Consider the following 15,793-nt stretch of genomic DNA (forward strand, 5'->3'; position numbering starts at 1 on the left):
ACCTGAATCCAGGAGAACAAATTTTGCAGAAATTCTGATTCCCTCTGTAGTTGTTTCCTATTGCTGCTATATCTCAAATTACACAAATTTAGTCACTTAAAACTACATATGTTTGTTGTCTTACTGTCAGCAGTCCAAAACAGGTCTCACTGAGCTAAAAATCAAGGTATGATTAGGGTGCTCTCCTTTTGGAGGTTCCAGGAGAGAATCCATTTTTCCAGCTTCCAGAGATGATTAGCCTTTGTTGGTGTGACCCCTTTCTCCATCTTCTGAACACACCACTCCAGCTTCTTTTGTCATATCTCCTTTCCCTCTGACTCTCCCACCACATTCTTATATGACCCTCATGATTATTACAGGCCCACCTGGGTTATTCAGGGTGATCTTCCCATGTTAAGATCCTTAATTTAGCCACATCTACAAAATCCTTTTTTTACCATGTAAGACATACATAGTTTCTGGGGATCAGGACATGGACATTTTTAGAGTAGCCATTATTTAGCCTATTATTTTCCCCTTCCCATTTTCAGGCTTAAAACGAAGGACCTTGGGAATAAGGAACGTTGAATTGTGGCAAGAGAGAGGGAGATGTTTATTGGCCATGTCACTAATAATTACCTGACATGTATTGACTGCTTGCTATCTGCCAGGCACATGTTCACTATGAAGTTTAATATGTAGCCTTATTATTTTCTGACTCATCCTTATCCTGAAAATCAGATGTATAACTGGGCCAGGGACCCGTTTCAAAAAGGGGACAGCACAGCTTCTTCTACCAGAAGAATTTTCCTGGTCTTTCACTCTAAAAAGATCAGGAACATTGTATAAATACCTCCAATCCCTCATGGTGGTCCTGGTGGCACACACCTATAATCCCAGAGGCTGAGGCAAGAGGATGGAGAGTTCAAAGCCAGCCTCAGAAAAAGTGAGGCACTAAGCAACTCAGTGAGACCCTGTTTCTAAATAAGACACAAAACAGGGTGGGGATGTGGCTCATTGGCTGACTGCCCCTGAGTTCTATCCCTGGTTACCCACCCCCCATACACAAAAAAGGAAATAAGTTCATGGTAATTAGATATTCCAAATTGCCATAGATAAAGCACTTCATGGAGGGCATAAAGTAAGGATTAACAATGTTCTAGAACCCAGATGAGAAATTAAACCTCCAGAGTCTTCTCACTCCATGCCAGGAAACTGGTAAATCAATCAGATAAATAAATGAGCATAGAAATTCCAGAAATATTTTTGAACATCTGTGTCTACTGTCTAATTAATAGAAAGAAACAGTGACAAGGGCAATCACCAATAAAAATTATTAGGCAAATGGATTGTAGCTTGGAAAATAAAAATCACACTGTCATAGCTCTGAGGAGATGGAGTGGACAGCTTTCTGGATTATCCCACCCAACTCACAATGATTCTTCTTTAGAAATAAGTCCCCCAACCCCCAAGCCATAGGGGTGAATGGCAAAGAGTCACATTTGTACAATAAAATCTGGTCCCCTAAGACTAATTGGTTCAGGATAGGGCACTGTATTTGTTTCCTAAGGCTGCCATAACAAAGTTCCATAAACCAGGGGGCTTAAAACAGAAACATATTGCCTCCCAGTTTTGGAGACCAGAAATCAAGGTGTTGGCAGGTCATGCTCCCTCTGAAGCCTCAAAGGAAGCATCCTCCTTTGCCTTATGCAGGTTCTGGTGGCCTTAGGCATTCGTTGGATGGTGGCAGTGTAACTGTGAACTCTCTTCACGTTCATATGCGATCTTTCTCTTCTTATATGGACCCCTGTCATTGGGATAAAAGCCCACCCTACTCCAGTATGTCTTCATCATATCTGATTACATCTGCAGCAACACTATCTCCAAATAAGGTTACATTCTGAGTTGGTGGGGGGTGTTAGGGTTTTTTTGTCTTTTTAGGGAGAACACAATTCAACCCATAACAGGCATGTAGCCTATTGTGCCCAAGTTCCTTCCCTGGGACTTTGGAATTGAAAATAAGATTTTATTCACCATAGGAAACTGAAGTTCAGCCCTCTTTGACTTCATGAACTAATAGCAAAAAAGGTCAGTTTACAGAAAGAGAAGAATGAAACAGAGTGGAGGTGAGGTAGGGAGGTGGGATTCAAAGAGACAGAGGAAGAATCCTCCAGGAAGCAGTTTTCCTATGTGGTCCTGAACCTTTTCTGCTGTTCCAGTACTTTCCTGCCATGGCCTCCCTGAGATACCCCGTGTGCTCACAGTAAGCCTGTTTTGTTTGCCTAAGGAGGCTCAACTTGGTTTCTTTTACTTATAAGCAAAGATAGTAGAAAAGCCAGAATCAGAGTAAAATGCTGCATTTGTTTTCTGTTGATGCTATAAAAGATTTGGTTGCATAAGACAACCAAATATACAGTTCTAGAGGTCAGAAGTCTGATAAGGGTCTTACTGGGTAAAAATCAAGGTGTTGACAGGGCTGCATTTCTTTCTGGGGGTTCCAGGAGAGAATCTGTTGCCTTGTGTTTCAAATTTCTTGAGGTTACCTGCATTCCTTCGTTGGCGGTCCCCTTCCTCCATATTTGAAGTCAGCAGTGGCGGGCCAAGTCCTTCTCACAATACCATCTTCCTGGTTCTCTGCAGCTAGGAAAGGTTTTCCCACTGCTAAGGACTCATGTGGTTACACTGGGGCCATCTGTATAACTAGGCCACTTTCCCCACCTCAAGGTAATGGTGGTGGTGGTGGTTTTGCAGCACTAGGGATTGAACTCAGGAATGCTCTACCTCTGAGTTACATCCCCAGCTCTTTTTAAAAAATTTGAGACCCGGGGCCTGGGGATGTGGCTCAAGCGGTAACGCGCTCCCCTGGCATGCGCATGGCGCTGCGTTCCATCCTCAGCACCACATACAAAGAAAGATGTTGTGTCTGCTGAAAACTAAAAAATAAATATTAAAAAAAAAATCTGAGACACGGGCATGGGTGCACTAAGTTACCAAGGTTGACCTTGAATTTTCAATCCTCCTGCCTCAGCCTCCTGGGTTAGTGGGATTATAGGCCCACTAGGCTCAATGTTGGTTTGGTTGGTTTATTTGGTACTGGGTATTGAGCCCAGGAGTGAGATATACCCCCAGTTACTTATTTATTTATTTAAGGCAGGGTCTCACTATGTTGCTCCTGCTGGCCTGAAACTTGCTATCCTCCTGCCTCAGTTTCCCAAATTGCTGGGATTACAGGTATGTGCACCATGTTTCAAGTTTCATAATTTAATCATGTCTATCTGCAAAGTCCCTTTTATCATTTGAAGTAACATGATCTCAGGTTCTGAGGATTAGGATGTAGAAATCTTTCAAACTCATTATTTTGTCAGCCACAAATGTACAATAAAATATATCATGACCATTCGTAGTAAGATAGATGGCTGCAAATTTAATGGTCTTTGTTTCTTTTCCTTCAAAATTGCGTCACTTCATTGGAACAACTCATGCTGAAGCCTTGGCCTGCTGAAGTTCTTTTTGAGGAACACAGGGTCAACTCTGTTAGATTCAAGGAACTTTATTTAGCTGCCTTCTCAGAGTTGAAGTTTTAACCATCCCGGAAAGACACTAAATGAAGACATACTCCCGAAAGACCCAGTGGCAGCCAGGGAGGAGTGAACTAAATGGGATGAAACGTGTATTCCCCAACAAAGAATTGCATTTACTGAAATGTAATTGCCAAAAAAAGGGGGGGGCAATTTTAAAAGAAATTTAGATCTCTTCTGAACTGAGAGTCTGGGATAGATTTTTTTTTGCGGGGGGGGGGGGATACTGGGGATTTAACCTAGGGGCACTTTACCACTGAGCCATATCCCCAGCCCTTTTTGTTTTGTATTTTGAGACAGGGTATCACTGAGTTGCTGAGGCCTTGCTAATAGCTGAGGCTGGCCTCAAACTTTCTATCCTCCTGCCTCAGCCTCCCAAGTTGCTGAGATGGGGTAGATATCTTGATAAAGGTTTTGTTTCTATCAGCGTCTGTAAAGTTTAAATGAAACGGACACCTACAGGAAACAAAGTAAACCTTTGCATTCTCTCAACAAATGCAATGTGTCAGGTGACATTTTTACACTGAGAGAGAATATACCAAGTTCCTGCCCTCCCAAGTTCACACTGCCTGGAGAAGACAGACTTATACAACTATGCTATGTCGGATACATTATGTGTACTATAAAGTCAGCTAGAGATGTAGGCTATGAACAAAAAGCCAAAAGAGTATGGAGTGTTATTTTGAATGAGGCATTTCCTAAAAATGCTTTTTTTTAAAGAAAATCATCATCATTATTATTATTATTATTATTATTATTATTATTATTATTTAAAACCAGAGATTGAATTCAGGGACACTCAACCACTGAGCCACATCCCCAGCCCTATTTTGTATTTTATTTAGAGACATGGTCTTACTGAGTTGCTTAGTACCTCACTTTTGCAGAGGCTGGCTTTGAAATAGTGATCCGGCCACCTCAGCCTCTGGAGCCACTGGGATTCCAGGCGTGTGCCACTGTGCCTGGCCATTTTTTATTTTGAAATTACTATAGACTTACAGGGGGGCTGCAAAGAAATACCCAGGAAAGGTCCCACAAACCTTTCCCTATTCTCTCCTATTGTTAGCATCTTATACAATTATAGTACAAAGACCAAAATCAAGGAATTCACCTGGGTAAAATACACAAAGCTTATTCATTTTTTACCAATTATACATGCATTTATTTGCATATGAGTGCATGGCTTTATGTAATTTTTCACGTGGGAATGTTTGCATAATTACCCACTACAATCAAGGTACTCAACTGTGTAAGTAAATTATATCTCCACACAACTGTTTAAAAAATATATACTCAGGTTGGAGATGTAGCTCAGTGGGAGAGCACTTGCCTAGCATGCAGGAGGCCCTGGATTTGATCCCCAGCACTACAAAAAAATCCCACAAAAAACAATAATCAAAAAACTCAACAGTGCCATTATCACAAGATACATTAGTGTTACCACTCTATGACCACACCCACCCCTCGCCGCCATCACTAACCTCTGGCAACCACTAATCTGTTCTTCATCTCTATAATTATGTTATTTCACGAATATTACAGAGATGGAATCATGAAGTAGGTATCCCTTTTTTACCAAGCTTTTTTTTTTCAGTCTAGCATAATTCCTTTGAGATTCATCCAAGTTGTTACGTGTATCAATAGTGAGTACCTTTTTATCTCTGAGTAGTAGTCCATGATATGGATGAGCCATAGTTTGTTTAACCACTCACCCATTAAAGGATATTTGGTTAGTTTCCAGTTTGGAGCTATTACAAATAAAACTACTATGAACATTTGTGTACAAGTTCCTGCGTGAAAATAAATCTTCATTTCTCTTGGATAAATGCCCAGGAGTGTGATTGCTGGGTCATATGGTAAGCGTATGTATGTTTGTTTTTTTGTGATTTTTTTTTCCAGAAACTGACAAACTCTTTTCCAGAGTGGCTGCATCATTTTATGTTCCGCAGCAAGGCTTGAGTGATCCAGTTTCTCTGCAGCCTTGCCAGCATTTGGGATTAATCACTAACGTGTGTGTGTGTGTGTGTGTGTGTGTGTGTGTGTGTGTTTTGCTGGAGATCCAAGCCAGGGCATATGCATGCTAAGCAGGCACTCCACCACTGAGCTATACCCTCAACCCAGTTTTAGCCATTTTAATAAGTATATGGTGTTATCTCATTGTGGCTTTATTTGCATTTCTTTAATGGTTAACTGCATAGGATATCTTCTTATGTGTTTATTTGACATTTATATATTCTCCTTTTCCTTTTTTTCTTCTTCCTTCCTGACTTTCTTTCTTTCCCTTTTAAAGATGGGACCTCACTTCATTGCCCAGGCTGGTCTCAAACTCATAGGCTCAAGTGATTCTCCCACCTGAGCCTCCCAAGTAGCTGGGACTATAGGCACACACTATTCTCTTTGATGAGATGTCTGTGCTTATCTTTTGCCCATTTTCTAATTGCATTTTTTGGTTTTTTTAATGCTGTCTTGCAAGATACACACACACACACACCAAATACAAAGCCTTTTTGAACATACAATTTGCAAATATCTTCTCCCAATATACAATTTATCTTTTTTAAAATTAATTTGTGTAGGGGTGGGGGGGGTATGGAGATTAGACCCAAGTCCTCACACATGCTAGCAAATGCTCTACCACTGGTCTACAAAACCAGCTCTCCTTTCATTATTTTTCAGAGCAAAAGTTTTTTTAATTCTGATGTTGTCCAACACATCAATACATCAATATTCTCTCTTCTATTTGGTGCTTTTAGTGTCGTGTCTAAGAACTCTCTGACTAGTATAAGTTTTGATGATTTCTTCCTATGTTGTTTTCTAAGATTTTTATAGTTTTAAATTTGCATTTACATCCATGATTTGTTTTGAGTTAGTTTTTATTTAAGGTATGAGGTTCAGGTTGAGTTTCTTTTTTTCTTTTTCCCCATCACTATTTATTGAAAAAAATTGCCCCCCCTCCTTTTTGGATTTTTAAAAAGATATTTAGTTTTTAGTTGTAGTTGGACACAATATCTTTATTTCATTTATTTATTTTTATATAGTGCTGAGGATCGAACCCAGGGCCTCACACATGCTAGGCAAATGCTCTACCGCTGAGCCACAATCCCAGCCCTTTTTTAGATTTTTTATTTGTTCTAATTAGTTATACATGACAGAAGAATGCATTTTGACACATCATACATAAATGGAGTATCACTTCTCATCTTCTGGTTGTACATGAAGTAGAATCATACTGGTTGTGTAATCATATATGTACATAGGGTAATAATGTCCAATTCATTCTACTATCCTTCCTACCTTCATTCCCCCTTCCCTCCCTTTACTCTCCTCTGCCTAGTCCAAAGTACTTCTAATTTTCCAGAGCCCTGCTACCCCCACTTATTTTGAATTAGCATCTGAGTATCAGAGAAAACATTCAGCCTTTGGTTTTTTGGGATTGGCTTATTTCACTTAGCATGTTATTCTCCAGCTCCATCCATTTACCTGCAAATGCCATAATTTTATTCTTCTTTAGGGCGGAGTAACATTTCATTGCATATATATATATATATCTCACATTTTCTTTATTCACTCATCTTTATTCACTCATGAAGGGCATCTAGGTTGGTTTCATAGTTTGGCTATTGTGAATTGAGCTTCTATAAACATTGATGTGGCTGTGCCACTGTAGTATGCTGATTTTAAGTCCTGTGGGTGTAAATTGAGGAGCAGGATAGCTGGGTCATATGGTGGTTCCATTCCAAGTTTTCCAAGGAATCGCCATACTGTTTTCCATAATGGTTGCATCAATTTGCAGTCCCACTAGCACTGTATGAGTGAACATTTTTCCCCCACATCCCTCACCAACATTTATTGTTGCCTGCATTCTTAATAATTGCCATTTTGACTGGAGTGAGATTAAAATCTTAGAGTAGTTTTGATTTGCATTTCTCTAATTACTATGGATGTTGAACATTTTTTTCATATATTTATTTATCAATTGTATTTCTTCTTCTGTGAAGTGTCTGTTCAGTTCCTTAGCCCATTTATTGATTGGGTTATTTGATTTTTGGTGTTAAGTTTTTTGAGTTCTTTATATATGCTGGAGATTAATGCTCTATTTGAGGTGCATGTGATAAAGATTTTCTCCCATTCTGTAGACCCCTTCTTTGTGTTATTGATTGTTTCCTTTGCTGAGAAGAAGCTTTTTAGTTTGAATCCATTCATTTATTGATTCTTGCTTTTACTTCTTGCACTTTAGGAATCTTGTTAAGGAAGTCTTTTCCTAGATCAACATGGCAAAGATTTGGGCCTACTTTTTCTTCTATTAGGTGCAGGAGCTCTGTTCTAGTACCTAACTCTTTGATCCACTTTCAGCTAAGTTTTGTGAAGGATGAGAGATAGGGGTTTAATTTCATTTTGTTACATATGGATTTACAGTTTTTCCAGCACCATTTGTTGAAGAGTCTATCTTTTCTCCAATGAACGTTTTTGGTGCCTTTGTCTAGTATGAAATAATTATATTTATGTGGGTTTGTCTTTGTGTCTTCTATTCTGAACCATTTGTCTACATGTCTGTTTCATGCCAATACCATGCTGTTTTTGTTACTATTGCTCTGTAGTATAATTTAAGGTCTAGTATTGTGATGCCTCCTGCTTCACTAGTCTTGCTAATGATTGTTTTGGCTATTTTTGGTCTCTTATTTTTCCAAATGAATTTAATGATGGCTTTTTCTATTTCTATGAAAAATGTCATTGGGATATTGGGATTTTAGCAGGAATTGAATTAAATCTATTTAACACTTTTGGTAGTGAAGCCAAAATTAGACAAGCAGTTGATGAATCCGGCTAATTCCATTTTAAGATTGGGAGCCATCTCATCACAAAGTCATGAAAAGTTTATTTCTGTTTTACTATAAATTATTGTGATTTCTAAACTTGCTTGATATGCCTGCCCATGCCTTGAACTCACCTATGCCTGGCTTTCCCTGACCAGACAACAACCCTCTCTGAAACCTTAGTGGCGCCTCATAAATTCTGGCTTTCCCTGACCAGATAACAATCCTCTCTGAAACCCTAATGGCGCCTCATAAATTCTGATGTTGGGACCTAAATTTATTCCCTAAGTGCTGAACCATTTAGACTTACTACCTGCCTTTGTATTATGCATGTCAAAATCCTATTATCTGTAAGTTCTCAAGACACCCCTCTTTTTGCAACTTTTTGTTCTATAAAACTGAGCTCCTAGAGAGCTGGGGTACTGTCTTCTATTCCCATGGATTTCCAGAGAGACAGTCCCCGCCAGTTGGAATTACAAGCTTGTTTTGATTTGATTTAAATTGAAGTCAGTGGTCTTTTCTTTGCATCCTGGTTAGACACAGTCAGCATAGATAGGTAAATCCAGTCAGGTCAGATTGAGTCAGGCCAACTTTGAGACTGTCCCCTGAGGGATTGAAATGTTAATTCCTTCAGAGCCCTTCCTCCACCCTTATCAAGAACCTGTCCCTGCTCCAACCTGTTGCCAAGGTAACCGGTCCCAGGAATTGTCCCTCCCTAGAGGTAGCTCTAAGATTGTTAACGTGTCCTTGGCTACTCCATCCAGCCCTTACCCCTTCAACCCACCTGTTTCCCACCTTTGGGCCATCCCACCAAGCATTCCCGGGCCTAGTCCTGGGCCTAGTCATCTATGCAGGAAGGAAAAAGATGCGGGGGGGGGGGGGGGGGGGGGGGAAGACAGAAGAAACAAAGGAAGCCTAGGACATATAAAAAGGGCAGAACACCTTGCTTCTTGGGATACCAGGATACCATCTATGGCCCCCTTCTCCCTCCAGGGAGAAGCCTATAGTAACTCTTTTTAAATAAACCCTGCTTTATGTGTTTGCCTCAACATGCTTCTCTAATGTTCAAACTTCAACATTTGAGGGAGCAGAACTCATCACTGGTAACCGGCAGTATCAGCAGTATGGCCAAAATTGTCAAAATTAATATTTTGACTATATTAATTCTGCATACCTAAGAGCATGGGTGAAGATGGAAAGATCTCCCATGAGCTCTTGGGTATGCAAAATTAATATTGTCAAAATATTAATTTTCATTGTAGAGGTCTTTCACCTCTTTTGTTAGATTGATTTCCAAATGTGTGGGGTTTTGTTTGTTTGTTTTGAGGCTATTGTGACTGGGGTAGTTTTCCTAATTTCTCTTTTACTGGATTCATTACAGATGCATAGGAGCACGTTTGATTTCTGGGTATTAATTTTATATCCTGCTACTTTGCTAAATTCATTTATTAGTTCTAGGAAGTTTTCTAGTGGAATTTTTTGGGATCTTCTAAATATAGAATCATGTTATTGGCAAATAGTGATAGTTTTGATTCTTCTTTTCCTATTTGTATCCCTTTAATTTCCTTCATCTGTCTAATTGCTCTGGCTAGAGTTTGCAGGACTATGTTGAAAAGAAGTGGTGATACAGGGCATCCTTGTTTTGTCCCAGTTTTTAGAGTGAATTCTTTAAATTTTTCTCCATTTAGAATTATGTTGGCTTTGAGTTTAGCATAGATAGCTTTTACAATGTTGAGGTATGTTTCTACTATCCCTAGTTTTTCTAGTGTTTTGAACATAAAGAGGTGCTGTATTTTGTCAAATGCTTTTTCTGCATTGCTTTTGATGTTTCATCAAAAATCAATGGGGGGGGGCTAAGATTGTGGTTCAGTGGTAGAGTGCTTTGCCTAGCATGCATGAGGCATGAGATATGGAGCCTCAATACCACCTAAATGTAAAATAAGCATATTGTGTCCATCTAAAACTTAAGAATAAATATTTAAAAAAATGGGTAGGGTTGGGATTATACTTCAGTGGTAGACTGCTTGCCTCCCACATGTGAGGCACTGGGTTTGATCCTCAGCACTAATAAAAATAAATAAAGTGTATTGTGTTCATCTACAACTAAAAAAATTAAATAACTGGCATATTTGTGGGGCTATTTCTGGGTTCTGTGTTTTGTTTAATGAGGTCTCCGAGTACCACACTGTCTTGATTACTGTAGCTACATGGTCAGCTTTAATATTGGAAAATGAGAAATTATTTTTCCCACTTTATTCTTTTTTAAAAATTGCCTTAGATATTCTAAGGCCATTCTTTTTCCATATACATTTTAGAATGCACTTTCAATGTCTACAGAAAAACTTGCTGGAATTTTTTAAAATCAAGAACACTATTTATGAAAACTTGTTTATAAGAATATTATACATACCTGCTCATACATACCTTGATGTTTTGTAACAAATCTAAATAGTTTCTCACCTTGTACAGACTTTTTTTTTATTATTTATTTACTTATTTTTCAGTATTGGGCACTCTACCACTGAGCTGCATCCCTAAACCTTTATATATTTTATTTTATTTTTTAATAATTTTTTATTTATATTGACAGCAGAATGCATTACAATTCTTATTCCACATATAGAGCACAATTTTTCATATCTCTGGTTGTATGCAAAGTATATTCACCAATTCATGTCTTTATACATGTACTTTTGATGTTTTCTATATTTTATTTTGAGACAGGTCTCACTAAATTGCCTAAGCCTTGAACTTGAAATCCTCTTGCCTCTGCCACCTATCTCAGTAGCTGGTATCACAAATGTGTACCCCTTTCCTGGCTACAGACTCTGCTTTTCTAAAAATTGTCTCTGTCATAAATACTCACCAGAGCTATAATTCATTCTCCTGAGCATCTTGGTCTTCTGTTGGGGACAGTTATTTGTCTGAGGAACAATTAATAACAACAAACAATTAATAACAACCAGAACAAAAGGATATTAGTTTTGCCAGATTTTCATTTCTGTGACAAAATACCTGAGAAAAACAACTTAAAGGAGAAAGGATTTATTTTGGCTCAGAGTTTCAGAATTTTCAGTCTATGGTCACTTGGCTCCATATTTTCTAGGCTGGAGTGAGGGAGAACATCATGGTGGGGAGCAGGTGGTAGAAGAAAGCTATTTACCTCATGGCAGCCAGAATCAGGGAGTGAGAAGAGCTGGGGACAGAATATAGTCCCCAAAATACCACTTCCAAGGACCCACTCCCTTCAGTTAGCTCCCACCTCCTACAGTTTCCACAACTTCCTAATACTCCATTTATCTATGAATCCATCAATGGTTTAATCCATTGATGAGGTTTCAGGTCCCATCATCCAATCATTTCCCAAAAGCCCCACCTTCAAACACTGCTGCTGAACATTCAGGGGACATTCTGGATCTAAACCATAACAGCCATTAACACTGGTATTAACATTTCAGTTCAGTGGAGAATTGGTGCAAATTCTATTTATTCTCCAGCTAGTGGAGCTAAGACTGCTGAAGCCAGATGGCAGGTTGAGAAGCGGGACTCATACTAGATCTGCTGTGGAAATCCTGCCATCACCACTCCATAACCAGGCCCAGAGATGCAGAGTTCAACAGTCCTTGTAGCTGTCAGATCCTTGCTGAGATTCTGAGAGGTTTAGGAAACCAAGTTTGGGGAAATTTACATTTTTTACTACACTGAATCTTCCAATCCATGAACACAGTATGTCTCTCCAAGGATTTAGATTGCTTTGTATTTCTTTTATCCATATTTAACATTTTTCATCATAGAGATCGTGTGTGTGTGTGTGTGTGTGTGTGTGTGTGTGTGTGTGTGCCTATAGATGGAACTCACAGGTGCTCTATCTCTGAGCTATATCCTTAGTCCTTTTTAAATTTATTTTGAGACAGGGTCTTGCTAAGTCACCCAGGCTGGCTTTGAACCTTCGATCCTCCTGTCTCAGCCTCCCAAATTGCTGGGATCACTGTGGGCCAACGTACCAGACTTGTTAGATTTGTATTTGTAAGGAATGCCTTCTGGAGGAAGGCTGTTTGAATGGCCCTCAGGGAAGTGAGAAGATAAGAGTAAGCATGAGTGCAAAGGTCTTGAGATGGGGACTTGTAAGAACCAGAAGAACTGCACATGTGAGAGGGTGTGAGCTCAAAGAGTGGCAGCAAATGAGATCCAGATGGTTAGCAGGGGTCAGCAGCACCTTGGTGGAGTTCCAGTGAGAAAGTGAAACTTTACTCCAAGTGTGATGAGATGATGCCACAAGAGAGTTTTGAGCACAAGAATGATATGATTTGACATATTTTCTCTTTCTGGTCCTGGGGATTGAGCCACTACATTCCCAGCTCTTTTTTTTTTTTTTTTTTTTTAAAGACAGTTTTGCCTTAGTCTCCCAAGTCACTGGGGATTACAGGTATGCACCACCACGCCCAGCAATCTGTGACTCAGGTGACAGATGATAATAGCTCAGATGATTGTGGCATCTGTGGAGGGGAGGAGGATCAGTTAGAATTCAAGCATATCCTAAAGTGAGTCTATTAGGATTTGCTGATGATTGGTGTAGGATGTTGGAGAAAGAGAAGTCAAGGATGATGCCAAGATTTTTGGCTTGTGCATCCGGATGCTGAGAAGAGGGGCCACAGGGGAGGAGTGTGTGTGTGTGTGTGTGTGTGTGTGTGTGTGTGTGTGTGTATGTGTGTGTGTGTTGGTTTGGTTTTGGGCAGTTCAAATAATCAAATTCAGGGACTTGCATGCTAGGCAAGTGCTCTACCACTGAGCTGTATCCCCCACCTGAGAACTTCATTATAAAAACAGAATTGTCACTACCCAGAAAAGTCTTGAAACCCAATATCAAAGTGTGTTGTCACAGACTGGGATGGGTTAAGATTACTCTTTCCCCAACCAGGCATATTTCTGGAATGTTGGTGATTAGCTAGACTTTCAGGAACCACTGAGATGGCATCAGAAGAAGGATGAAAGACATGAAAGAAAGGGGATATGAGTGACAAGCACTTAAGGACCAAGATTTTTCCTGTTACTTCATATTATGAGCATTAGCTCATTAGACTTTGGATAGCCAAGTAGTAATATCTTTACTATTTTTTTTCCTTTCAGTTGTGGTGACAATATATGTAGAATTTATTGTTTCAACTGGTTGTAAGTTTACAACCCAGTGGCATTTTAAAAAAACTTCTGTACCCAATAAACAATAATTCCTTTTTCTATCTCCCTGCTCCCAATTCTTGAAATCTATATTCTGCTTCTATCTATATGGATTTTCTGATTCTAGGTGCCTTTTGTGTCTATCTTATTTCTAACTAAACATCATATTTTCTTGTTGTATTTCTTCATATTTCTTGTAGTCCATACAATATCATATATAAAATTTTCATTAATTTTTCTTTCTTTTTTTGTTTGGAGGGGTAGGTGTCCTGGGGATTGAATCCAGGACCATGAGCACGATGAGCAAACACTCTCCTTCTAAGCTACATCCCCAGCCCTAAATATTCTTTATTTTGACAAAATTCAATCTATTTTTCTTTTTACTGCCTATAATTTTGATATCATATCCATGAAATCATTGACAAATCCAATATCAAGCAGATTTTCCCCAATTTTTTAAGAGCTTTCTTTATAATTTTAACTCTTAAATTTAGGTCTTTAGTCCATTTTGAGTTAATTTGTGTATATCATGTGTGTTCGTTTGTTTTGAGTCGCTATGAAAATACTCCAGGCTGGGTAAGTTATAAAGAAAAGAGGCTTATATTTTTATTTTATTTTTTATTTTGGGGGGGGGTACCAGGGATTGAACTCAGGGCATTCAGCCACTGAGCCACATCCCCAGCCCTATTTTGTATTTTATTTAGAAACAGGGTCTCACTGAGTTGCTTAGTGCCTCAATTTTGTGAGGCTGGCTTTGAACTTGCCATCCTCCTACCTCAGCCTCCCAAGCTGCTGGAATTACAGGTGTACACCACCACGCCTAGATGAGAGGCTTATTTTGGCTCACAGTTCTGTCCAAAATTGGGCAGGTGCTTCACACTGCATCATAACATGGTGTCTGGCATCAAATGGTTGAAGAATGTACTAGATGGAGGTGGAGAGGTCACATGATTAGAGGAATCAAATGAGCTCGATGAAGAAACTAAACTGAACTGGCTGTATAACAACCTGCTGAAGTGGGGCACAGTGGTGCATACCTATTCAGGAGGCAGGGGCAGAAGGATTGCAAGTTCAAGACCAGCTTGGGCTACTTAGCAAGATTCTGTCTCCAAATTTAAAAATAAAACAAAACAAAAAAAGTTTTTAAAGGGTTGGGAATGTACAGTGCTTGCTTTAGTATGCATGAGGCACTACATTTAATCCCTAGTACTGAAAAAACTTTAAAAAATTTCTTTTAGTTGTAGATGGACATAATATCTTTATTTTGTTTATTTATTTTTATGTGGTGCCTCACACATGTTAGGCAAGCACTCTACCTCTGAGCTACAACTCCAGCCTCCAAACCCAACGTTTAGCAACCTGTTCAGTCCAGTCCTGTGAGACCAAATCCAGTCTCAGAAAACTAACCCAATTTCTTAAGAAAAACATTAATCTATTCACAGGGGTTCCCCCCTTATGACCCCAAATGCCTCTTAGGATCCCACCATCTCTATACTGTTACACTGAGGAATTAAGCCTCAACATAAGTTGGCAGGGAAAAGCCACATTCAAATCAGAACATCATGTAAAACAAGGTTCCAACTTCATTCTTTTGCATGTGGACATTCGGTTTTCCCAGAATTATTTGTTGAAAGAAGTTGTATTAAGTTGTATTGGGCACCTTTATTGAAAACCTATTGGCCATATATGTGGGGGTTCATTTCTAGACTTGCTGTTCCGTTCTGTTGTCCTGTATATTTTCCTCATGATGGTACCAGGTGATTTTGTTTGTTTTTCTTTTTTCTTCTTGGTGGTACTGTGGATTGAAGCCAGAAGTCCTCTACCACTGAGCTATACCCCCAGCTCTTTTTATTTTGAGACAGTGTCTCACTAACTTGCCCAGGCTGTCCTTGAACTTGAGATCCTCTTGCTTTAGCCTCCTGAAGCACAGGAATTACAGGTGTGTGCCACTGTGCCCAGCTGGTACCATAGTATTTTAATTACTCTAGCTTTATTGTACATTTTGAAATTGTAGTTCTCCAATTTTATTCTCCTTTTCAAGATTGTTTTGGCTATTGGTGGCCCCTTGTAATTCTGCATTAATTTGAGAATTAACTTTTTTCATTTCTATAAAAGAAGCTTTTGGAATTTTTATAGGAATGATATGGAATCTGTGGTTCAATTTGTGTAGCACTAACATCTTAACAATGTTAAGTCTTCCTATCTCTTATGTCTTTTCATTGATTTAGGTCTCCTTTAATTTATTTC

Source organism: Spermophilus citellus (assembly GCF_964194105.1).
Source record: "Spermophilus citellus genome assembly, chromosome: 3".
Classification (NCBI taxonomy): Eukaryota; Metazoa; Chordata; class Mammalia; order Rodentia; family Sciuridae; genus Spermophilus; species Spermophilus citellus.